The 26,256-nt window shown below is 45.6% G+C and overlaps 1 long non-coding RNA gene across 1 annotated transcript; it reads right to left on the bottom strand.

The window, feature by feature from the left end:
- Nucleotides 1-1,737: 1,737 nt before the first annotated feature.
- LOC114914222 (uncharacterized) lies at nucleotides 1,738-25,924 on the bottom strand. Its single transcript, XR_012141242.1, has 3 exons — nucleotides 25,663-25,924; nucleotides 2,207-2,384; nucleotides 1,738-2,110 (listed from the first exon to the last, which is right to left on the bottom strand). It is a non-coding gene; the product is annotated as an uncharacterized lncRNA (long non-coding RNA).
- Between the last annotated feature and the right edge of the window lie 332 nt (nucleotides 25,925-26,256).

The following is a 26,256-nucleotide window of genomic DNA, read 5'->3' as shown; positions in this document are numbered from 1 at the left end:
ATATGTCATATCCATATAATCATGCTATCAATCTCTGATATATATATATATATTGACATAATATACTCATGCTCAAAATCAAATAACAGTATCTCAGATATAATAAATTCATCATTCTCAAATCCGACGATGCAAAACTAATGATGCAAGACCAACAGTAAAATAGCATATATATAATGACGATCATGTACAGGGATTCTTACCTTTATCGGTGACTGATCCAAGCATAGAAATCAATATTTTTTAATTTATAAATTTTGAAAATAAGATATTCCACTCGACATCTTATGCAAACAATTATATCTCTTCATGATCCTAATCAAATATAAAAATCATATATGAAGAAATTATCAATAATCAATCCTAATAATACAAATGCAGGACTTCTCCTAAGATTACCCAAAATCAGGATTTATCTACGTATCTGGACCCTCCATTAGTCTACAAGATTTTTAGAGAGAGAAAGTCCATGAAGAGAGAAAAAATTCTAAAGAGAGAAAGTAGAGAGAGACTCTTCATATCTTTCAGATGAGGTAATCATAATCGAGATCATCAGCGATCATATCAGGATGACTCAATATGGATTAACCATGATTGATGTTATCAATTTCGAATATGAATTGGATCGAGATCTAATCTACTGCACGAATTTCGGAGCAATCTCAGATCATCATATTTTTATCTCAAGTTCATCCTAGAATCCATGATATAATCAGAGAGAGAGAATGACCTTAGAGAGAGAAAATTCATAAAGAGAGAAAAGATCTAGAGAGAGAATCTAGAGAGAAAATGGAGAGAGAAAGTAGAGAGAGGAGAAAGAAAAGAGAAAGAGGAGAAAGAGGAGAGATAAAAAATTCTCTCTTTCTTTTTTTTTCTATTTTTTTTTTTCTCTTTTTCTTTTTCTTTTTCTTTTTCTCTTTTCTTCTTCTTCTTTCTTCTTCTTTTCTTTTCCTTCTTTCCGCGACCTCCCTAGGGCCGAAACAGGGGACGTGCTGAGGGGTTTTGACCTAGCTCCAACGAAGGCGGTGGCTCGGCTAGAGGTTTGGCTGTGACGGCCGACCACATAAGCTGGCCGACGACGAGGTTCGGCCGGCAGGCTTTCCTTCTTTTTTTTTTTCTCAAAAAACTGGAGATCCATCCCCTTTCTTCATGATTTCTGGCCATTGGCCAGTCACCGGCAGCCAAGCACTCAAGAGAAAAGAGAGAGAGAGATAGAGGTCCGATTTCGAAGATGAGACGCCGCAACCGACAGCACCGGTGGCCGAAAAAGAGAGGAAGGTGGTCTGGCAAACAGGGGTTTCATGATTCATGAAATTTCCGGCAATCCCGACAACCAACGAGAAGTCTAAAATCATGGGAAGAAAGAAAAGAGGGAGAGGAAGAAAGATTGAACCCTTACCTAAACTCCGGTGGCCTCTTCGACCTCTGATTTCTGACGAACACAAAAAGAGAGTGCCGCGACTTCCAAGAGAAAAAGGGGAGGAACTGAGTTCAACGGTCACCGATGAAGGCTCGTGAGAAAGAGAGGAGTCTTATTTATAGAGGCCCCTAGAGTTTTAAGGATCCTAAAACTCTTCTTCGATCGGGAGTCTTTTTTTTTTTTTGTATGCGCTTTGGGCTTCTCAGATTTTGGGCCTGGTCCAAGGCCCAAATGGGCCGGATGTTACGGGAAACAACAAAGGAACAGCTAACATGCCAACAAAATATGATTTATTTCAACCAATTGGCAAATTATTACTGAATTTGTTAAGGCGAACAGAAACAGCACTGCAAGATTATAAACATCATCAAGCACATGGAAAAGCCATGCTACTTACAGGGACATGACACAATAGCATCCGGAGAGGCTTTCTCAAACATCATCAGTTTCTCTGCCATCTGAGCCTTCATATCCTGATCCACAAATCCCTGGCCTGAAAACAAAATAATCGTTCTCTTCAAGTTAATTGCATATTCCAGCAAGAATATATTGCACAAATTCGACCTCATGCTCCTTTCCTCCAAATCCATATATTTTTGCTTCGAAGAGATGATCCAACGGCTTCCTCTGATTACTCCAGGACTCCCTCCGGTCAAAATGAGATAAATCGGGGAAGTTATCATTGAGTTCCTATAGAGTGAGAAGAAGCATAAGATATGGAAGTGGATACTTGGCTACTATAACTAGCATTACTTAGTTTCAATAATGTAATTAATGCAAACAAACCTCTTGAATGTACTCAACAATGATGTGGATATGAAGAATCTCCAGATTTGAGCAGCTCCCGATTAAGCATGAGACTGCTCGAGATACATGGTCATCAAGACACCAACAATGTCAAGTGCTTTAAATTAAACAATTTAGTTGATAACCCTTCTAACATCTCCTTGTTTGAATGTAGACCCTGTAGTATATGGAAGGAAATATATTATACTACTTCATCTCAAACTAAAAATATCATGCAGAAACAAAGCTGAGTTGAAGGCCCATAAATCAGCAAGGTTCCACAAAGAATGACAGTAAGCATAACTTGACAGGCCAAATGACAAGTATAGATGAAGACAATACTTAGAAAATAATGTCAAAATTTCTCGGAAGAAATTTTCAAAGACTAAGGTAATTTTACGTAAGAACTTGCACTGTGCAATTAATCCAGAGATCAAAGGATATACTAACAACAGTTCATATGTCCCACCATTGACAGAGGAGTAGAAAACTAGAAACCATTAAAGAAAGTTCAAGCAGCTCAAGAATCATCATGATAACTGGCGATCCTTTTGGCCAACTTGTCAATCATGTTTGTACCTAAAAACTCATCACAATAACTGCTTGAACTTTACTCCTCTCTCACTATTATCTTTTTGAATAGTATCTCATGGAAAAGGAATTCTCTGCAGTTTGAAGTTCTAAGAAACTTCAACAATATGTTTGGTTGCAAGGAGAACTTCCTGGAAAACTAATATTTCTGAAAAATAGCACCTAAGTACATTCAATGCACATTTTAGACAATAAAACATAAAGTTAGATATTATAGTATACATAAATTATAAAATATTTAAAATGATTAGATTTCTTTTAATTTGTTCACAGACTTTTTTATTTTTCCACATCTCTCTACTCTTACAAATATCATAATTAAATATTAGATTTTTGCATATCGGACCCCATATTTTATCGATATTACAAATTGACCTATAAAATGGCAACCTAAATTCCAAAAAAAACTCTTCTGTTAGTATTCTATTGCTTCAATTAACCATGGCCCTATTTAAGTTAATCAAAGATAGAAATGTACATTTTAACTCTAATTAATCTCCAGGTCAAACCCTCCCTCCTCCATCGCCACCTCCTCCTCTCTCTTTTTTCGCTTTCTTTTTCTCTCTTTTTTTGATGGCTGAAGGCATTGCCGCCTTCTTTCTCACTTGCAAGTTCTACTTCTTAGAACAAGAGGCCTCACACCAGCTCTATAGGCTGACGATAATATCAATGACAACCTGCTAAGTTAGGATAATAAAACCATAGAAACTCAAAGCTTTAAAATCTCTTCTTGCTTGCAGCAGGTTTGCTAGGTCCTCTCAGTTTTCACTTCTTCTACCTTTGATCCATAGTCTCCAACTTATAGATTTCATCTTTTGAAGCTTAGGGGCTTTCTTAAGTTTTTGAGAAGATTTGATTAGGCAAAGGGATTGATGAGCCCATTTAACCTTTGAGAAAATGAGCACTCGTTGATCTCTGCTATTCCATCAAAGAGCAACCTCAACTTGGCAAAGCTTTGCTCCAAAGTGGTCCTTCTCAGCTCCTCCATCTTTGCCTCTAGTTCTTTGAACCCCCTTCCATCGCCCTTCCTCCACACCACCAATCTCATATGGCAAGCTCTCCACCTTCAAGCCTCCAAGCTTCTTTCTCTGCCTCCAAGTGCTTGGTTCCCTCCTTTAATCCACCAAGCTCATCATCCTAGGAGGAAAACTCATCACAGGAAAGGGAATGGTGACTATAGTCTCTTTGGATGTTTTGCTCGAGGAATTGATTATGGAAGCAAGGCTACTCCAGGAAGATAGTGATCCATATCATGGCAAAGTAGGGTGTCATTGAAGCAAAAGCGGTGGTCAGGGATGACGGTGGCACGAACCATCTCAAAGGCATAAGCATAGAACAATTAGAGGAGTTGTTTTCATCAACAAGCTTGCAGGCAGTGAAGCATATGATGGGAGGGCATTCTTGCCACTTCCAGCGAGAACACAGTAGTGTAGCTCCTTCATGATCTACTCTAAGTAGCAGATGGAGAGGGTCATGTTGAGCTCGAACTCAATCTAGGGGATAAGGATCATCAAATGGCCATAGAGGTTGAAGGAGGCAATGGCAGCTGTAGAGGTTGAGGCAATGATTGATAAGGAGCAATAAAGGGAGAGGTAAGGGAATTGGGGGGTGACGAGAGATAATAAGAGGCTATGGTCAGTCAGACAAGAACAATGAATAGGGGTAAGGAGAGATAATAAGACACCGGTGATTGACTTGACCTAACTACCACCACTCGAAACCTAGTCCGACTGAACCGAATCCTCGCCATTGCCAATGGTAACTCTTCAATGCTCCTTTTCGCTGACAAAATGCCCAACATTTGCTTTGTTTTCGCTCTACTGTGAGAAACTTGCCCGTCAAACTGGCTGACTACTTCAATTTCAAATTTCAAATTCTCTGAAGTCGTTACTTCCTTTCGAAATCATTTGATATAGTGATACAAAAAGGCGCGACCTCTTTCCCCTTTCCTTCATTCCCTATCTTTGTAAATTGCCAACTGTCGCTGACAACACAACTATCCTAGTAACCAAGGTCTTCTCAACTATTATGTCAACTCTCTCAGATAAAGATGAAGAGCCACTGATAAACAACTTGAAACTCTATTGAGTGAAGCATATGACCTCTGTAAACCCCCCTCCCCCTGAAACCCTGCCTTCCACACCAGCAAAGTGCAGCGCCAGACTATGAGCAAAGAAGATCAAATCTTTGGACTGATTGAGTCTAACCTCTCATCACAAGATCTACTTTTCATCAACTCCCTCACCACTGCTAAAGCCAAAACTTTGGGAAGATGCTGTGGTATAATCTTCAGTGACTCCAGCAACTCTGACGTCGACAAACTAAGGGACATGAGCAAAGCAAGATGCAATTTGGCAGTACCAACTTGCCCTTGAACAAGTATACTCACAGAGTTCTGAAATTCGAGAGCCAACAACATTTTGGAATGGTAATATCCTAGCAGACTTTACCGCAGCCTACAGCCCTTCATTTCATACTCTTTGTCAGAATCAGCATTTAGATGGACATGCTTCCGATTTTGCTTGGACAACTCATAACTTCTCTGTTGACCTATTGTAACTGGAAGCTATCTCTTGAACTAGGATTAATTAGGTTGCTTTTGTATGATCCATAGATGTATACTGTCCGTGCTGCAATGCAAACCTCAGATTCTACCAACTCCTATCATGTCATTACTATTTTGGAATGTGAGAGAACTAGGTAAATCAAATAAAATAAAATTGGTTTGAGACATTGTCGTACAATCACAGTGCACGATTTCCTACTTTCAGGAAACAAAACTAAATGAGACCCTATACAACCATGTTACCATAGCCTGTAGTAAGAACTTTGACTCCTGGGAGGCTCTCAATGTGAATGGTTCGAGGGAGGGTCTTTTCACCTATAGGAGCTCGAATCTTGTTAAAGGAATCCTTTTCCATGTGGGCACTTACTCTCTCAGCACTCTCCACAGCTCGATTCTCTCTGCTTCTTCTAAATCTGATTGGTTGATCACCAATGTTTATGGGTTAAATGTTCACAATCTGCGACCAAACTTCTTCTCAAAACTTACCTTGATTTGATGGCTCTGGCAAGGTCCTTGGGTCATAGTTGGAGATTTTAATGCCATCCGATTTGCTAACGAAAGTGTTGGTGCAAAAATCCGCTTGCGCCGGAGAAGCTGGAGTCGAGGGAGTCGCGGTCGTCGTCGGGACCTGCAAAGAAAGTCTAAACCGGAGGTGGGGTTGCTCCGGCAAGACCCTCCGACGCTCAAGTCAGTTCTCTGCCTCAACAAGAATGGAGTGCTCGAACGGAGAATTTAGCAGAGTTTTTAGGTAAAAACTAGAGCTTATTGAATAACGTATCTGGGGCCCCCTTTTATAGGCGGAGGGGGCAACAAATTGATGGCGACGTCTGTAACCGTCTGGTAGTGGGCCGTCCAGAGTCAGGAAAAATTTATTGCGGAGGGTAGTAGAGTGGGATCGTGGCTATTGTCGTGGCTCGCCACGTGGAATCAGTTACGGGGAGTGGAGCGACGTCCGCTGTCGTGACTCGTCAGAGAATGGTGGAATCGCACAGGATCCGCCACAGGGAGTGGAGCAGAATCGTGGCCGTTAATACGGCCTGTCAGGGAGTAATGGAGCTGCGTAGGGTTCGCCGCAGGGAGTGGAGCAGTGTTGTCCGTTACTGTGGCCTGCCAGGGGATCCAGACTGGTCGGCCAAAGTTCGGTTAGAGTCGGTAGCGAGGTCCGATACCCGTAGGAGCTTGGGCGAGGTCTTCCCGCAGTCGGAATAGAAGACGGAGTTTGACTTCCATAGGAGTCCGGACGAAGTCTACTTGCAGTTGGGGTCGTGGACGGAGTCCGGCTCCCGTAGGAGTCCGGACGAAGTCTGTCTGCGGCCGTTGGAGTCGAGGACGGAGCCCGGCTCGGGCTCCCGTAGGATTCCGGACGGAGTCTACTTGCGGTTGAAGTTGTCGGCGGAGTCCGACTCCCGTAGGAGTCCGGACGAAGTCTGTCTGCAGCCGTTGGAGTCGAGGACGAAGCCCGGCTCCCGTAGGAGTCCGGGTGGAGTCTTCCTGCAATTAAAGTCAAAGGCGAAGTCCAGCTCCCGCAGGAGTCCGGACAGGGCTTACCAGTAGTTGATGTTGAGGATGGAGCCCGGCACCCGTAGGGGTCCGGACGGAGTCTACTTGCGGTTGAAGTTGTCGACGGAGTCCGACTCCCGTAGGAGTCCAGACGAAGTCTGTCTGCAGCCGTTGGAGTCGAAGACGAAGCCCGGCTCCCGTAGGAGTCCGGGTGGAGTTTTCCTGCAATTAAAGTCAAAGGCGAAGTCCAGCTCCCATAGGAGTCCGGACAGGGCTTACCAGCAGTTGATGTTGAGGATGGAGCCCGGCTCCCGTAGGAGTCCGGGCGGAGTCTACTTGCGGTTGAAATTATCGGCAGAGTCTGGCTCCCGTAGGAGTCCGGACGAAGTCTGTCTGCAGCCGTTGGAGTCGAAGACGAAGCCCGGCTCCCGTAGAAGTCCGAGTGGAGTCTTCCTGCAATTAAAGTCAAAGGCGAAGTCCGGCTCCCGTAGGAGTCCGGACAGGACTTACCAGCAGTTGATGTTGAGGACAGAGCCCGGCTCCCGTAGGAGTCCGGGCGGAGTCTAGTTGTGGTTGAAATTATCGGCGGAGTCTGGCTCCCGTAGGAGTCCGGACGAAGTCTGTCTGCAGCCGTTGGAGTCGAGGACGAAGTCCGGCTCCCGTAGGAGTTCGGGTGGAGTCTTCCTGCAATTAAAGTCAAAGGCGAAGTCCGGCTCCCGTAGGAGTCCGGACAGGGCTTACCAGCAGTTGATGTTGAGGACGGAGCCCGGCTCCCGTAGGAGTCCGGGCGGAGTCTACTTGCGGTTGAAGTTATCGGCGGAGTCCGGCTCCCGTAGGAGTCCGGACGAAGTCTGTCTGCAACCGTTGGAGTCGAGGACGAAGCCCGGCTCCCGTAGGAGTCCGGGTGGAGTCTTCCTGTAATTAAAGTCAAAGGCGAAGTCCGGCTCCCGTAGGAGTCCGGACAGGACTTACCAGCAGTTGATGTTGAGGATGGAGCCCGGCTCTCGTAGGAGTCCGGGCGGAGTCTACTTGCGGTTGAAATTGTCGGTGGAGTCTGGCTCCCGTAGGAGTCCGGACGAAGTCTTCCTTGCGGCAGAAGTCGTGGATGGAGCCTCACGAGGGTCGACCCTGCCAAGAACTTCGATCGAGGGTATTTTATGCCCAACACCAGTCCCCCTACTTTCGAGTTCGAATTTCGAATGAAGAAAGTACGAAGAAGTTGTCGCGGCCGAAGTTCTTCCCCTGACGTCCGGGCGCAACATCCTTGGATATGTCGGCATTTAATGCGCGCACGCCAGAATCCTTTTTCCGATTATGGCGACCCGAAGAGTCTTTTCGGAACTCCCACTGAGACGTGACCCCAAGCATCGCGCCATAGAAATTTGCGAACAGTCAATCCTCGATAGCGGCGAGTGGGACACGCGGGACACGTGGTAAGCACTGGCTGGTCTAGGGACACCCACCACCATAATTACGCTAAGATCCGCTGCCTATTTAAACCCCCTACCCCTCCTTCGGAGCCTTACTTCGCCTAAAAGACGGCACCTTTCATTCTTCTGAGAGCCTAGCTACTCAGCCACCCCCTTGGTGCCCCTACCGACTCTGAGCGCCCTCCGCGCCGGTCACTACCGTCTCTCTGCCATCCTCAGCCCCCCGATTCCTTTCTAAGGGGTTTTCCCGCCAGGTCCTCCACCTCAGAGGCCATTCTCGAGAGGATGCCAAGGACTTGGAGGAAGGCAAGGAGGAGAACAGCGGTCTGCGAGTTCTCCGGTCATCGAGCGGCTGCTGCAGGTCCCTGTCGCTTCAAAGGGGGCTTGGGGAAGAATTTCTTCAACAACAGGGATTTAATAACGGGGACCGCCGGTAAAGGCGTTCTTCCTGAGAATTTCGAAGTAGCAAGACGAGGTGACACCGATCAGGAGGGCAGAACTGTCATCACAAGCTGTGGCGGGATCCTTGATGTTGTCGGGGCCGAGGGACCAGAAACTGTCGGCGTCGACGGTGGGGCAGTAAAATTTGTTGCGGGGACGGTGGAAGTAGCGCATGCCGACCTTGCCGGAATACTTCGGACGGCGGTTGTCATGGAGCATTTGGTGATGGCGCATATCTCTGGCGCCGCTGCTGCCTCCGGGGTGACTCCGGTTCTTCTTGAAACAGGTCTTCATCGCCGCTGCCGTTGCCCCGACTGCCCCCTGAAATCTATCCCATCCTTTTCCCCCGGGAGTTGGGACTTCGGAGGTGGAGCGAAACAAGGCGGGGCGAGAGCCGACAGGTCTGCCACACGCATCGAAAAACGCGGCTGGGAAGGACAGGAACGGAAAGAGAAGTTTGCAGCCTGAAGCGGCCTCCAGTGCATCCTTTTCAAGCTGTGTTTCGAGCCGTGTAATAATGTATTCTTTTCTGGCCCTCCGGGGCTTGTAACGTACATCTTGTTAGTTGCAAAATGAGAAGGAGATTTTGTTACCTCGTGAATTGTTGTCTGCCGAACTTTCTTCCCCCTTTTTCTCTCTTTCCTTTTTTTTTTTTTTTGATGTCGTCCTAAGGTCACCGGTGGCCCTTTTATTCGTGTTGAGTTGTCATTTGCCGAGATCCTTATTGGCTTTTACGTCATTCGAAGGTGCCTGGTTGTCATCGTATCAACCCATCCTTTCCGTCAGTGGCCGCAGGTTCGCCTGGGACCATTCGGGCTTGATGTCCCCTCAGGGCTTGAGCTCGGAGGTCCGAGCTTCTGTCGCCCTAAGGAAGTTATCATATTTTACGTCGAAAGCTTCCTTGAAGGCTGGGACTCCTGATGGGAACCTCAATCCTTGCTGTGATGGGGTTCTATGCACCTCGGGCGCTGTTTGTTTTCCAATCATCGTTGATGTGGTCCATCGCCTTTCTTTTTCTTTTTCGCTTGGAATCTTTCTCCACTCTCAGCGAGGCTACGGGAGTTTGGCTCCCGTAGGCGAAGTCGGGGCGAAGTTCGGCTCCTGTAGGAGTCTGGGCGAAGATCGCCAGCAGTTGAAGTTGGTGACGAAGTCCGGCTCCCGTAGGAGTCCGGACGGAATCCTCCCCGCGATTGGAGTCGCGGACGGAGCCCGGCTCCCGTAGGAGTCCGGGCGGAGTCTTCCTGCAATCAAAGTAGGGTACGAAGTCTGGCTCCCGTGGGAGTCCGGACGGGATTTATCAGAAATCGAAGTTAGCGACGGAGCCTGGCTCCCGTAGGGGTCCGGGCTGGGCTTACCACCGGTTGAAGTTGGTGACGGAGCTTGGCTCCTGTAGGAGTCTGGGCCTTCGATTTTGCTTAAGCTAGGGTAAGGTTTTCCTCCTGTCCTTAGTAAGTCTGTGGGGGCGCATATGGGCGTTGCAGGGCCTCTCCCCCCATCCGGTCTAAATGGAACCGGGCCTTCGACTTTGCTCAAGTTAGGGCGAGGTTCTCCTCCTGTCCTTAGCAAGGCTGTGGGGGCGCATATGGGCGTTGCAGGGCCTCTCCCTCCATCCGATCTAAATGGAACCGGACCTTCGACTTTGCTCAAGTTAGGGCGAGGTTCTCCTCCTGTCCCTAACAGGGCTGTGGGGGCACATATGGGTGTTGCAGGGACTCTCCCCCCATCCGGTCTAAATGGAACCGAGCCTTCGACTTTGCTCAAGTTAGGGCGAGGTTCTCCTCCTGTCCCTAACAGGGCTGTGGGGGCGCATATGGGTGTTGCAGGGCCTCTCCCCCCATCCGGTCTAAATGGAACCGGGCCTTCGATTTTGCTCAAGTTAGGGCGAGGTTCTCCTCCTGTCCCTAACAGGGCTGTGGGGGCGCATATGGGCATTGCAGGGCCTCTCCCCCCATCCGATCTAAATGGAACCGGGCCTTCGACTTTGCTCAAGTTAGGACGAGGTTCTCCTCCTGTCCCTAACAGGGCTGTGGGGGCGCATATGGGCGTTGCAGGGCCTCTCTTCCCATCCGATCTAAATGGAACCGGGCCTTCGACTTTGCTCAAGTTAGGGCGAGGTTCTCCTCCTGTCCCTAACAGGGCTGTGGGGGCGCATATGGGCGTTGCAGGGCCTCTCCCCCCATCCGGTCTAAATGGAACCAGGCCTTCGACTTTGTCGAGACGAGGTTTTCCTTTTGTTTTTGATACAGTTTGTTTGAATTGTCCAAAGACATATAGGTATGCAATTTTCAATTAAAACGAAGTTACTGGTAGTACATCCGTAAGTTTTTTGAGCTCCACGGTCGCGGGAGGTCGGCTCCTCCGAGTTCCTTAAGATAATAAGTTCCGGGCCGGATCACTTCTTTGACTTCATACGGTCCTTCCCAGTTTGGGGCGAGTTTTCCTCGGTCCTGAGGTTGCGAGACAGCGGCTCGTCGAAGCACTAGATCTTCCGCTCTAAAGGCTTTGTTCTTGACCCGGGCGTTGTAATATCGAGCGACTTTCTGTCTGTAGGCTGCCATTCGAACCTGAGCTATCTCCCATCTTTCTTCCAGCAGGTCGAGGTTAGCTCTAAGACTTTGCAAATTTTGACATTCGTCGAATGCCACGACTTGTGCCGACGGGAGTTTAAGCTCGATTGGGATGACAGCTTCCGTACCGAAGGCTAAAGCAAAAGGGGTCTCCCCCGTAGGTAGCCTCTGGGTAGTCCGATACGCCCACAACACATGATAAAGTTCGTCCGCCCAAGTTTCCTTCGCTTTTTCAAGCCTTGTTTTAATCCCCTGCAAAAGGGTTCTGTTGGTTACCTCAGCTTCGCCGTTCGCCTGGGGATGGGCTACTGATGTGAAGTTGTGGAAGATGTTTAGATCTTCACAGAATTCGGCGAATTTTGCTCTCGCGAACTGCCATCTGTTATCAGTGATCAGGGTTCTAGGCAGACCGAACCTACACACGATCGACTTCCAGACGAAATCTTGTACTTTTGCTTCTGTGATTTTCGCTAGTGGTTCGGCTTCAACCCATTTGGTGAAATAGTCGATCGCTACAAGGAGGAACTTTCTTTGCCCAGACGCCATGGGAAAGGGGCCAAGGATGTCCATCCCCCATTGTGCAAATGGCCAAGGGGCACTCAAGGGTGTGAGCTCGATGGCGGACTGTCTCTGGATATTGGCGTATCTCTGGCATCAATCACACTTTTTGACATATTCAATCGAATCATGATGCATCGTTGGCCGGTAATATCCTTGGCGGAGCAACTTGTGGGATAAAGATCTAGCCCCCAAATGGTTTCCGCAAACTCCTTCATGTACTTCCCACAAGGCGTAGTCAGCCTCCGAGGGCCGGAGACATTTCAAAAGGGGCAAGGAGTATGATCTCTTGTATAATTTGCCCTCATAAAGGATGTATCGGGAGGCTTGATTTCGGAGCTTCCGAGCTTCCTTCGCATCCTGGGGGAGAACTCCATCTCTGAGATAGATGATCAGTGGGTCGACCCAGCTGGGCTCGCGGTCAATCTCCATTACGGACCGCGATTCTTCTGTACTCGGGTGTTTTAGAACTTCGAAGAGGATGCCTTTGGGCAATTCGGCCAGAGCCGACGTCGCCAACTTGGAGAGAATGTCAGCCCTAGTATTTTCCAACCTTGGGATCTGTCTAATGTTGAAGTCGCCAAAGGCGGGAGTGAGCTCCTTTACCTTCTCACGGTATTTGGCCATACTGTCCTCCCACGCTTCGTAATTCCCGCTGACTTGCCCCACCACCAGTTGAGAGTCACTGTGCACCTGGAGCTGACTTATTCCCAGCTCTCTGGCGATCCTTAGTCCTGCGATCAGAGCTTCGTATTCTGCTCCATTATTTGTTGCGGGGAACACGAAACGCAGAGCGTATTCCGCGATGACTCCCTCCGGACTGACCAAGATCAGGCCCGCACCTGTGCCCGACATGTTGGAAGATCCATCCACATAGAGGGCCCAAAAGCGATTAGCGGGATCGGCCTCTTCTTCGGGGGAGTTCGGTTGGGACTTCAGGTCGTCACCTTCGCTTTGTTCAAGTTCAGCCTCCTCTGGGATGGTACACTCTACTATGAAATCTGCCAGTATTTGGGCCTTCACTACTGGCCTGGGTCGATAATTGATGTCGAATTCTGTGAGCTCGATCGCCCATTTCGCCATCCTCCCGGAGGTGTCTGCCCGGTGCAAGACCGCCTTGATTGGTTGGTCGGTGAGTAGTGTCACGGTGTGCCCTTGAAAGTAGGGTCGGAGTCTCCGGGCTGCAATCAACAAGGCGTAAGTTAATTTCTCTAATTTGGTATACCTGGTCTCGGCGTCCCTCAACGCGCGGCTAACGTAGTAGATCGGCCGCTGGACTTTCGTCTCTTCTTTGACAAGGACGGCCGCGAGGGCCATGGGAGAGACCGCCAGATATAAAAATAGCTCCTCCCCAGGCTCAGGCTTTGCTAACAGCGGGGGTGATCCAAGGTAGCTTCTTAATTCTTCGAACGTCTGTTGGCACTCAGGGGTCCAACCGAAGTTCTTCGGCTGCTTGAGAGTTTGAAAGAAGGGCAAGCACCGTTCGGCCGACCTTGCGACGAAGCGATTAAGGGCCGCTATCCTCCCCGTGAGGCGCTGAACCTCTTTTATCGATTTTGGGACGGCCATCTCCTGGATGGCGCAAATTATCTCTGGATTGGCTTCGATTCCGTGTCCTGATACCATGAAGCCCAAGAACTTTCCTGAGGTTACGTCGAAAGCGCACTTAGTTGGGTTCAGCTTCATTCTATATTTTCGGAGAGCGTCGAAGGTCTCCTCGAGGTCGGCGACATGATCTCTGGAAGATTTGCTTTTTACGAGCATGTCGTCCACATAGACCTCCATGTTACGACCGATCTGCTCCTTGAAGATTTTGTTCACCAACCGTTGATAGGTTGCGCCCGCATTCTTGAGGCCGAAAGGCATGACCCTGTAATAGTAAAGGCCATGATTAGTGATGAAAGCTGTCTTTTCTTCATCTTCCGGTGCCATTCTAATTTGATTATAGCCGGAGACCTCATGGCCAGAGGTCGCGTCCACCAGTTGATCGATTCTGGAAAGGGGATAGCTGTCCTTCGGACAGGCCTTATTCAGCTTTTTGAAGTCTATACACATCTTCCACTTGCCGTTTGCCTTTTTGACCAGGACAACGTTGGAAATCCAATCAGGATAATTGACTTCCTTAATGAATCCGGCCTTAAGGAGCTTATCCACTTCCTCGGCTATCGCCTTCTGCCTCTCCGGAGCATGACTTCGGATTTTCTCTTTCGTCGGTCGATGTTTTGGATCGACGGCCAGATGATGCTCCGTGACTTCCGTGTCAATCCCCGGCATGTCTGTTGGAACCCAAGCGAAAACGTCCGCATTCTTTTGTAGAAAATCAACGAGACGCGCCCGCACCTCCTCCCCTAGGTTGGAGCCGATCATTGCTACATGTTCTGAGTTCCCGTCGTTCAAAGAGATTGGTACCAGATCTTCAATGGGGGCACCCCTCTCTTCGGTGAGGTCATCGCGAGCATCCAGTCCATCGACGGGGCAGGAATCAGATTGATCGCCTCTTTGCAAGGCTATATTGTAACAATGTCTGGCCAGAGCTTGATCTCTCCGGACCTCTCCGGTTCCCTGGTCGGTGGGGAACTTCAACTTCAAATGGTAGGTCGATATGACGGCTCGGAGAGCATTGAGGCCAGGTCGGCCGAGGATTGCGTTGTAGGCGGACGGCGCCTTCACCACCAAGAAACTCACCAGAGCCCTGGATTGCCTTTGATATTGACCTGCGGCCACAGTCAAGGTTATTATCCCTTCCGTCGGAACGGCATCACCGGTAAACCCTATCAAGGGGGAGCTAATCGGCCTCAGATGACCGTCAAGAGTGGTCATTCTTGAAAAGGCGTCGTAGAACAAGATGTCAGCCGAACTTTCATTGTCGACAAGAATGCGACGGACATCATAATTCGCTATATTCAAGGAAACTACGACCGCATCGTTATGAGGGAATTGGACTCCTTGAGTGTCTTCTTCGGTAAAAGTTATGGGCTCTTCAGTCTTTTGTCGCTTGGGGGATACAGACGGTATGTTGGTCGTTTCCCGCCGGGATCCTCCCGAGATGGTGTTGGTGGAATCCGTCGGAGGCCGATTGTCCGGCCACTCCCTGCTGGCGATCATAGCTGGAGGATGCGGGGCCTGGGAAACCACAGGCATGACCGGGGTCCGGGATACGGCTGCGGAGGCCGTGGGTATGGGTGCAGACGCTTCGCGAGAAGGCATCAGGCGAGGATCCCGTGGGGGAAACAAGGAGTGGGTGCCGGAGGAGGCGATCGGAGGCGGTTCCGTTGAGCGCTCCTTTAAGAACAAGGGTACTGCGAAGGCACCGGCCCTTCCTCTAGCGCCAATCCTGTTGGTGCAAAAATCTGCTTGCGCCGGAGAAGCTGGAGTCGAGGGAGTCGCGGTCGCCGTCGGGACTTACAAAGGAAGTCTAAACCGGAGGTGGGGTTGCTCCGGCAAGACCCTCCGATGCTCAAGTCAGTTCTCTGCCTCAACAAGAATGGAATGCTCGAACGAAGAATTTAGCAGAGTTTTTAGGTAAAAACTAGAGTTTATTGAATAACGTATCTGGGGCCCCCTTTTATAGGCGGAGGGGGCAACAAATTGATGGCGACGCCTGTAACCGTCTGGTAGTGGGCCGCCCAGAGTCAGGAGGAATTTATTGCGGAGGGTAGTAGAGTGGGATCGTGGCTATTGCCGTGGCTCGCCATGTGGAATCAGTTACGGGGAGTGGAGCGGCGTCCGCTGTTGTGACTCATCAGGGAATGGTGGAATCGCACAGGATCCGCCACAGGGAGTGGAGCAGAATCGTGACCGTTAATACGGCCTGTCAGGGAGTAATGGAGCTGCGTAGGGTTCGCCGCAGGGAGTGGAGCAGTGTTGTCCATTACTGTGGCCTGCCAGGGGGTCCAGACTGGTCGGCCAAAGTTCGATTAGAGTCGGTAGCGTGGTCGGGTACCCGTAGGAGCTTGGGCGAGGTCTTCCCGCAGTCGAAATAGAAGACGGAGTCTGGCTTCCGTAGGAGTTCGGACGAAGTCTACTTGCAGTTGGGGTCGTGGATGGAGTCCGGCTCCCGTAGGAGTCCGGACGAAGTCTGTCTGCGGCCGTTGGAGTCGAGAATGAAGCCCGGCTCGGGCTTCCGTAGGAGTCCGGGCGGAGTCTACTTGCGGTTGAAGTTGTCGGCGGAGTCCGACTCCCGTAGGAGTCCGGACGAAGTCTGTCTGCAGCCGTTGGAGTCGAGAATGAAGCCCAGCTCCCATAGGAGTCCGGGTGGAGTCTTCCTGCAATTAAAGTCAAAGACGAAGTCCGGCTCCCGCAGGAGTCCGGACAGGGCTTACCAGCAGTTGATGTTGAGGACGGAGCCCGGCTCCCGTAGGGGTCCGGGCGGAGTCTACTTGCGATTGAAGTTGTCGGTGGAGTCCGACTCCCGTAGGAGTCCGGACGAAGTCTGTCTGCAGTCATTGGAGTCGAAGACGAAGCCCGGCTCCCGTAGGAGTCCGGGTGGAGTCTTCCTGCAATTAAAGTCAAAGGCGAAGTCCGGCTCCCGTAGGAGTCCGGACAGGGCTTACCAGCAGTTGATGTTGAGGACGAAGCCCGGCTCCCGTAGGAGTCCGGGCGGAGTCTACTTGCGGTTGAAATTGTCGGTGGAGTCTGGCTCCCGTAGGAGTCCGGACGAAGTCTGTCTGCAGCCGTTGGAGTCGAGGATGAAGCCCGGCTCCCGTAGGAGTCCGGATGGAGTCTTCCTGCAATTAAAGTCAAAGGCGAAGTCCGGCTCCCGTAGGAGTCCGGACAGGGCTTACCAGCAGTTGATGTTGAGGATGGAGCTCGGCTCCCATAGGAGTCCGGGCGGAGTCTACTTGCGGTTGAAATTGTCGGCAGAGTCTGGCTCTCGTAGGAGTCCGGACGAAGTCTGTCTGCAGCCGTTGGAGTCGAGGACGAAGTCCGGCTCCCGTAGGAGTCCGGGTGGAGTCTTCCTGCAATTAAAGTCAAAGGCGAAGTCCGGCTCCCGTAGGAGTCCGGACAGGGCTTACCAGCAGTTGATGTTGAGGATGGAGCCCGGCTCCCATAGGAGTTCGGGCGGAGTCTACTTGCGGTTGAAGTTGTCGGCGGAGTCCGGCTCCCGTAGGAGTCCGGACGAAGTCTGTCTGCAGCCGTTGGAGTCGAGGATGAAGCCCGGCTCCCGTAGGAGTCCGGGTGGAGTTTTTCTGCAATTAAAGTCAAAGGCGAAGTTCGGCTCCCGTAGGAGTCCGGACAGGGCTTACCAGCAGTTGATGTTGAGGATGGAGCCCGGCTCCCGTAGGAATCCGGGCGGAGTCTACTTGCGGTTGAAATTGTCGGCGGAGTCTGGCTCCCGTAGGAGTCCGGACGAAGTCTTCCTTGCGGCAGAAGTCGTGGACGGATCCTCGCGAGGGTCGACCCTGCCAAGAACTTCGGCCGAGGGTATTTTATGCCCAACAGAAAGAAAGGGAGTCGATAGTGACAGATCTGTCTCTGATGAATTCAACATGTTCATAGATAACCATCAACTCATTGAGATCAAGCAAAAGCACCAAATTTTTACTTGGTCTAACCATAAAGATACCCCTTCAATGGCAATGTTGGATCGCTATTTGGTTTCCACAGATTGGTTGGAACAATATCCTCTAGCTGTGCTTGTCTCGTTATCAAAAATAACCTTGGATCACTTTCCACTGCTCTTGAAATTTAATCGATGCACACAAGGTAGCAAACTTTTTCGCTTTAAGAACTTCTGGCACCTCACTCTAGGCTTTGATGAAATAGTAAAGGCCTTCTGGTTGGTAGCGCCAAATGCAGCAAATGCATCAGCAAATCTGGTCTGTAAGCTAAGGTATTTTAGATCAAAGCTTAGGTCTTGGAATAGGTCAACCAATGGCAACATAATACACAAGAAAAATTGCATCAAACAGCAAATTCTAAAGCTTGACTCCCTAGAAGAGACCATGAACCTCACATCCGAACAGTTTCAAGAAAGGAAATCTCTCAAACAACAATTGGAACTGATACTAAAAAAAGAGGAAATTTTATGGAGACAAAGGTCGAGAATCAATTGGCTAAAATATGGAGACAACAATACCAAGTATTTCCATGCTTATGCGTCTAGCAGAAGAAAGAAAAATTTTATCACAAACATTGAGCACCAAAGGAACATCACGACAGATCAAAAAGGGATTACGGATGCCTTTTTCTCAGTGTATTCTTAACTCTTTGGATGGATGAATGAGAACTCTCTGATGCTTGACTGATCAGCAGTATTCACTGAAAATCTACAAGATGCAGCATCTCTTGAGCAATCATTCACGGAAGAGGAAATTAGGGAGGCAGTTTTCAGTCTTCCTAAAGGAAAGGCACCAAGTTCGGATGGTTATCCTGTCAAGTTCTACCACCAATTCTAGGACATGCTTAAGCCTGATCTCCTTAGACTTTTTGATGCTTTTTACACACATGATGCTGATATTTCAAGATTAAACTACACTTTTGTTTCTTTGATACCCAAAAAATAGGATTGCAAAATGGTTAGAGACTACTGTCCGATAAGCCTTATGAATGGGATGTTGAAAATCATCACAAAGGCTCTAAGTATCAGACTTTTCAAAGTTATCAGCACACTAATCACAGATGCTCAGTCAGCTTTCATTAAAGACAGACAAATTAACGATTCCTATCTAAGCGTAGCAGAGATTATAACTATTAGTACTAAGTCAAAATTTCAAGGTTTAGCACTTAAATTGGATTTTGAAAAGGCATTTGACAATATCAATTGGTCATTCATTCTTGCCATCCTGAGAGCAAGAGGATTTGGGGAATGATGGTGCATATGGATCGAATGCATCCTTTCTTCCAACAAGATGGCACTTTTCATCAACGGTGCTCCCACCAGATAGATCAATGCTAAGTGAGGGCTAAAGCAAGGCGACCCCATGTCACCAGTCCTTTTCATCCTCATTGCAGATTTTCTGCATCGAATTCTCTTGCTGGCAGCAAAAAATCAGCTCATTCACAGAATCGCCCACTCAAAAGCTACATCAGAGGTCCTATGTATGCAATAAGCTGATGATATAATGATTCTTAGTGATGATAACTTAAGAATATCTAACACCTCAAGTTTATCCTCTACTCTTTTGAAGTTCTCTCAGGACTGAAGATTAATTTTGACAAAAGTGCAATATACGGCATCAATTTATCGGAAGAAAGGAGCAAGCAATTGGCAGCTGTTTTAGGATGCCCTCTGTCCTCCCTTCTGACCAAATACCTAGGATTTCCTCTAAACAATGGAAAAACGAGATCAGTAGATTGGAGCTTCTTAGTGGAGAAAGTGGATAAAAAATTATCAACATGAAAAGGTAAGCTGCTATCTATAGGAGGATGCCTTACATTGATTAATGCAGTCCTAAGTGCTCTCCCCATTTTTTGGATGTCATCCTTCCTCCTCCCTTCCAAGGTGATAGATCAAATTGATAAGCGAAAGAAGAATTCCTCTAGAAAGGAGGAAAATAGTATGCAAGAGGTCACCATCTAGCTAGTTGGGAATAGGTCTGTAGACCAAAGGAGTTCGGAGGATTGGGGATTCTGAATCTTCGACTCTTTAACAAATGTATGTTATTTAAGAGATGGTGGAGGTATCATATAGAACATCAAAGAGATTGACGAAAATTAATATCAAACATCCACTACAAGAACAGGGCTATCTCACTAAGGACAACGCATAGACTTCAGCTGGCATTGGCTGCTTGAAAAAGCTTCCACCAGGTTCGGTAACTGTTTGAAGCAGGAATTGAGTATCGGATTAAGGATGAAAATGAAATAGCATTTTGGATAGACCTCTGGTACGTGGGTCAACTACTAAAAGACATCTTCCCAATGCTACACATTCATACTTTCAATTCGGTGATAAGTGTTCATGACATTCTTAGCATGCAAGACCTTCATAATCTTTCCACTGGCCACTCTACACCTGTGCAATGAATGAAATTCAGCAACTTCGACACCTTCTTAATTTGATTGCTATCGAAGGAGCAGACATGGTCAATTGGAGATGGAGCCAGAGCAAGAAATTCAAAGTCAGCGAATGCTACTCCTTCCTTAGCCATGGAGGAATTCTTTCAAGTTTTGCCCAAGTAAATTGGAGCATGCCAATTCCAACAAAAATTAAAGTATTCAACTGGTTGGCCTTTAACAATAAGATCCTCACAGCTGTCAATCTCAAAAAATGAAAATTTTCAACTCCACCATAATGTGTGCTATATTATTTGGAAGAGGAAACCACAGACCATCTCTTCCTCACATGCAGATACTCATTGCAAACATGGACACACCTCTTTCAAAAATTGCCCTTAGCATTGTGAACACCACCGCCACCCACCATTCATGAATTCTTGAGAGAATGGAGAGACAGACTACCACAAAATATCCTAAAGCTTGGCTGGGACTGCATTACTACTACTAACATCTGGGGTATTTGGAAGGAAAGAAACAATAAAGTATTCAGATTCGCCATCAATTCTCCATTCAAAACAGTGGAAATAACCTGCTCAGTTCTCAAAGATTGGATAACTCATGCAAAATTCAGCAATGACACCCAAATTCCTAGACTTTTTGAGAGTCTAGGCTAAAGATCACTGACCTGCTGCAACAAAGTTCCATGCCTGAAATCAGAGTGCTAAAAAAGTGTAACCTGGACTCTGAAAACCTGCAAACGTGAAATCTGAGTGCAAAATCTGAACATTTGAATGCCAGGTTTTTCTAAGTTTGGAGTGAACAGGATAATATGTCAGCTCATTTCTTCGGATTATCCCTGCCATTTGGCCGACGGTCCTTACAAAACCTGAATAATCGACTTCTCGAAGGCACTGCAGTGTTCGAGGAGTCGAATTGATGAGGTATGATGAGGCGAGGGATAAAGATGCAATCATGACCTGGTGGTAGAGCACTGAACAATAAAGATTAACCGAACACTCATTGGACCATACATTTGATGAGTTTTGAAAGGGTTCTTATGAAGATGAAGTGGAAACAGAGCGTATCAGCTTATGGGGCTGTATATGGCTGAAAGAGGATTTACAGGTTTGTTGAGCTAACAGGTTTTTATAGAACTAAAGATAACCTTCTCAGGTAATGTAAACAACTTACTAACTCTCCAATTTTTTTTAATTGCTAAGTCCCTCTCAGCTCTCTCTCTTATCTCATCCTTTGTAAATTCTCTATTTATCAATACAAGTTCTGGTGGTAGTCCCTGCCTCCTTTTCCATCAAAAAAAATGAATAGGAGCTTTTTTTGGGCTATTTTGCTCATCAAATATTAATGGTCCCCCCTAGAATATCAGCTTCATCAAGTACTGTCAACAGAAGCTCAATCCAAGTTTCTTTTTGCAATATATGTCAAGCTTAACCCTTAAATATTTTCCATTCATCTACAACTAATATTTTTATTTTGTGCAATTTGTTTACACTCATAAATTTTAATTTTTGATGTTTTCTCTATTTGCAACATGGTGATACATTTACTTTTTAGAGTTATTTATTCTCAAAAAATGGTCCTGAGAGAATAACAAAAATAAAGAATGATTTCGATATGATCTCACTAAAAAGAAAATATTTGGTTACATTTTCCTTTGTTTGTTTTTTGTCTTAATTCTTTTTTGGTATGACTCTTTCCTAATATGTTTGTAAACTAGTTTTTCTAGTTCTTTCTTTACTTTTTTTTTTGGATTAGTCCTTGAAATCTACAATGTTTGCAAACTAATCCTTGTCATTTTTGTATTTGTATTTTAATCTCTGCAAGTTTGAAATGTATAGCTCGCACAGTTGCATGTCTCCAAGGCTGCAAATGGGTCAGGTTGACCCACAACCCGATCCGACCCGACCCGACACACGGAGATCTGACCCGAACTGAACCGTTTAAAGAAACCCATGGATCCGGATCAGGTTCTAAAATTGGACCCATTTTATTTTGCAGGTTGGGTCTGGATTTACTGAATTTTGATCCGACCTGACCCAACCCGATCCACTTGAATTTTTGAATTTATATGGATCTGATGCTCAATGACCCGATTTGACCTGAATCTATTATATGACCCAAACCTATTATATACTAGCATGTGTTAGGAATAAATTACAGTGGGGTGCCCATCGATAATTGAGTGGCACTCACTAGTTCAAGCTGATGAAATCTCCAACAAACATTATCTTCTTCCCTTTCCACCTCCACAAGAAATTCTTCGCATCAAACATATACAGTTTTTCCAACTCAAAAAATTTAGAGGATTACTAGGAAATAGATATTTCACTTCCAGTTGTATCCCATGACTGGCTTTTATATGTATATAAGATACATCTTGATAGTTTTCTAAGATGTAATTGTCACATGTTGATGATCACTCCAAAAATTATTGTGTTGCATATGTCATTGGATGGTAAATTTGTAAGATCAACTTTAACTCCACTCATAGGAATCGATTGAATAGCTATAGCTGATGCCTGTTTGTTAATTTGACCTAAGATCCAACTCAGACCCCATCCAAATCCAAACCGGACTCGTATTTCATGAATTAAGACCGGATTATACATGGATCTGACTTGATCCGAATGACCTGTTGGGTCAAAAAATTTGATTATAGACCCAACCATATCCGATCCGATCTTTTATTGGGTTGGGTCTGGATCCAATATTAAGACCCGATCAAAAAATCAAATTATATCGAGGTCACTCATGATCCAATCTGACCCAATCCACTTGCACCTCTATATGTCCCTCAAAATAAATTAACTACATGATAATAGAACATTCTACTTATACTCTTCTAACAAGACATTCTACTTATATTCTTCTAACAATGTTAATTTTATACCCTCTACACCTTTTTGTCTCTAACTGTCACTTAATTGATCCCTTAACCCAGACCTCTCCATCATTAGTTCCGTAGCAGCCAAGCCTCAAGCTAGAAGAGAATGAGATGAGCAAGAAGGGACTAAGTGCCAAGCCGCATTCAATATTCAGCCAAGGGCATTCTTGTACTTCTGCAACCTTGGCTAACCTTATTGGGGGTTCAATCAATAAAAACCAGCAGAAGACTGATTTGTACAAATGAAGAACCTTACAAGCATTTTTATTTAAATATGAAAAGGAAGGGGATTAATACACAAATATGGAAGGCTTCAAGGACTAATCTGAAAAAAGCACTTTTTTATTTTGTTTGAAGTTGATATTTTTTGTTTGTTTATTGCAATGATTGTAATTAGGTAACATGTCTTTATTTTCCTAAAATTGGGAATCTAATTTTGTTTGATGATTTGTATAAATCTATGATTGCATTGCTAATCTAGAAAAAGTGAAAAGGTATTTTCCAGTTCAAAAGATGACAGATAGAATCTCAGACGAATATCCTTAGATTTCAAGAATCATATTTTGATATAGTAAAGACATAGTTTTCCATTTGTTTGTTTCAATTAGAAAATTGGCAAACTTGGAAAGCTTTTCTTTAGATCTCTGGAAATCTTTTCCCTTTTCCACGGAAAAGTCTTACTTTTCATTTCCATGAATTTTTCTTGAAACCAAATATACTCCAAGATTACTACTTGATGATATTTTTCCTCTTTTGTGAGACCCTGGGGCAGTGTTGTGGTGGGGAGGGCAGGCGCTTGGGGATGAAGACAATATACAATCAAAAGGAAATTGGAAGAATACAAATATAAACTAACTAGCTAGAAAACTTATGAATAAGGTTCGCCATTCTCTAGTGGGCCCCATACTAGTGTCGACCTCTTGTTGTGTTAATACAAGGCCAATTCAATGTATCAAGTATCGTTATACCCTTTGTACCACATATTAGTACTGAACTGATATGGTATAGTATGTTCGATTCAATATGTCCCATACTATTCGATTTGGTATGATACAGCAAATCTTGCTTCTAAACATACTTTATGTGCATGTGTTCTTATGCAATTCTCCCTATGCATCTATAAGAGGGCTGAGGTGGGTTCTAATGATTGGATGGAAAAAATAGAAGAATACAAATATAATGTAGTTTTTAATCTGGAAACTAGATTGAAGACTTTTTAAGCAAACTCCACATGTGCAGTGTAGGAGGATCTGTAAAGAGTGTCCAAAATTGATATCAGAATACAAATACTATGCAAAGCATGATTCTTATTATGTCATCTAGGTGCAGATGAGAGAGGACAGGCTAGTTGAGCAAACAAACGTGAACTGCAATATGCTAGAGAGAGAATGAGAAAGGGAGAGAAAATCTATCATAGAGCGAGCGAGTGAGTGAGCAAGCAAGAGAGAGAGAGAGAGATAAAGACTCGTATGAATAAAACTCTTGGTGAATAGAAAATTCAAGGGGGAAAAAAAAGAGGAAAGGATCAGATAAAATGTGGATAACCCTATCTTAAATAGTATCACGATGATGGTGAAAATAACAAAAAGCAAGAGTTATATCTATATATTTCATACAAATCATATCCCTCTATCATCCTGATCAGTTTTTAACACTATGATCCCAACAAATACATTGAATTTGACCCTAATATGAACCCACTACTTGGCCATGAAGATGTGAAATATAAATCATGTTGCTATACATGCAAGTAGATTTATCACAGCCAAGATTCGCCGTCTCAATATCAGACCTATACCAGTACCATCCTATTATAATATTAATACGTAATATGGTACGGAATAACGAGGCATATCGAGCGCTAGTATAGTATGAGACTGCATATCTATTTGATACCAGTATGATACGATATTGACAAGTACAGCAAATCTTGATCGCAACTCTTTCAACAAAAGTAGACATAAGTTTTCATGATATGTTCCACCACTCAATGATGTTATGGGAATCCATTTCCATGATAATACTACTATTAAAGCAGCACTAAAAGAACAAGGAGACAAAAGGCAAAATCATCTAAATAAGAATTAGAACTTATCCACTACCAAAACATGTCCCTTGGGCTACCAGCCTACCAAAAGTACACCTACCAAAACTTCTACTTAAAGCAACCACTCGGTAGGTGGGTTGTCCATCTACAAAGACGTTAACTTACCAAAATGTCACACAATTGGATAGCAGAAATTAGAACTCCCACAAACCCACCAAACTAGATGACATTTGTAAGTTCTAGCCTACTTGTTGATGTTCTCTCTCAGCATTATTCTTTGTTAAGAAGGATTGCACAATAAATTTTATCATGCTATATTTTCACTACTTGATTGCATGCAATATTTTGAATTTAGCATAAGGAATTCAAGGTTCTTGCCTCAAAAACCCCTTTAAGCAATCAAATATTCTCTATAAGAACCAAAATGTCAACATTCACAAATCACCTAGCAACCAATTAATTATACAAAGCTTGCATAAAGAAGGTAAAAATTCTGCGATTGTGTGCAAAAGGGCAAATGAAAAAAAAAAAAAGAATAACTGAATGAATAACAATCAACTTGTGTCATGACTCATGGTTAACAGGTGGTAACATTATCCCAGGAATGCAACAAGACCAGGGGACCAACCGTTGCTATTATAAAGAAAGAAAGAAAGAAGGAAGAGCATGCTGTTGGAAAAGAAACATACCCAGATGCAAGGCATTTGCAAATGTAAAGTTTCCTCACATGCAAGATGATGGAGAAACTTTCTTGCATTTTTCATATATGATTCTTTCTTCTCTGGATGATAATGAAATGCAAGAGATGTATATGAAGATTTTAAGCATGTGAAGTTTCCTATAGAAAAATTATCAGTAATGTAATCCAACCATTCAAATTTTTGAAGACTTGGAGCCGCAATCTCAACCGAACCTGTATCAATTCCATCGGTAAGGGAACTCTGCACACTCAAGAAACGAAGCTTCCCAGCAGAGACATGGAGTCGATCGACGTCAAAACAGTTTTCAATATCAAGATGTTCAAGAAGTGCGCAGCTAATGTTAAGACAGTTCAACCCCATGCAACCTTTAAGACTGCAGCTCCTTAGGAGAGGATAGTGTTGAGAAGTCACATCCAGGATTCCATCATCGTTAGTAAGCTGAACCCCTAAGAGAGACCAAATCTCAAGTGAGCTAAAACATTTGATTTAATTACTTGAATTACAGTTGAATAATAATTACTTGAATTTATTCCGCTGTGATGCATTGATATCGTGATGAGATGCCTTGCATGCTTATGGAAAGAGTTCTTCATGAGTATGCGGCGGTTGCCGCGACCCTCGATTCACAAATCTCGGGTCGGGGGCGTGACAACATCAATTGTGGAAACAAACGAGAATATGTGATAGATAAGGGCATCATGTAAACTGCTGATTCGATCAGCTTCCTCCCGAGTCTTTTTTTTTCTTGCCAAGTTCTAGCTCCTGAACACTGGACCCAGATGCTACCATAGTCTGCAATGCCTTTT

Source organism: Elaeis guineensis, chromosome 5 (genome assembly GCF_000442705.2).
Source record: "Elaeis guineensis isolate ETL-2024a chromosome 5, EG11, whole genome shotgun sequence".
NCBI classification, from domain to species: Eukaryota; Viridiplantae; Streptophyta; class Magnoliopsida; order Arecales; family Arecaceae; genus Elaeis; species Elaeis guineensis.
Note: the sequence above shows the minus strand (reverse complement) of the source record. Positions and strands in the feature narration are given on the sequence as shown.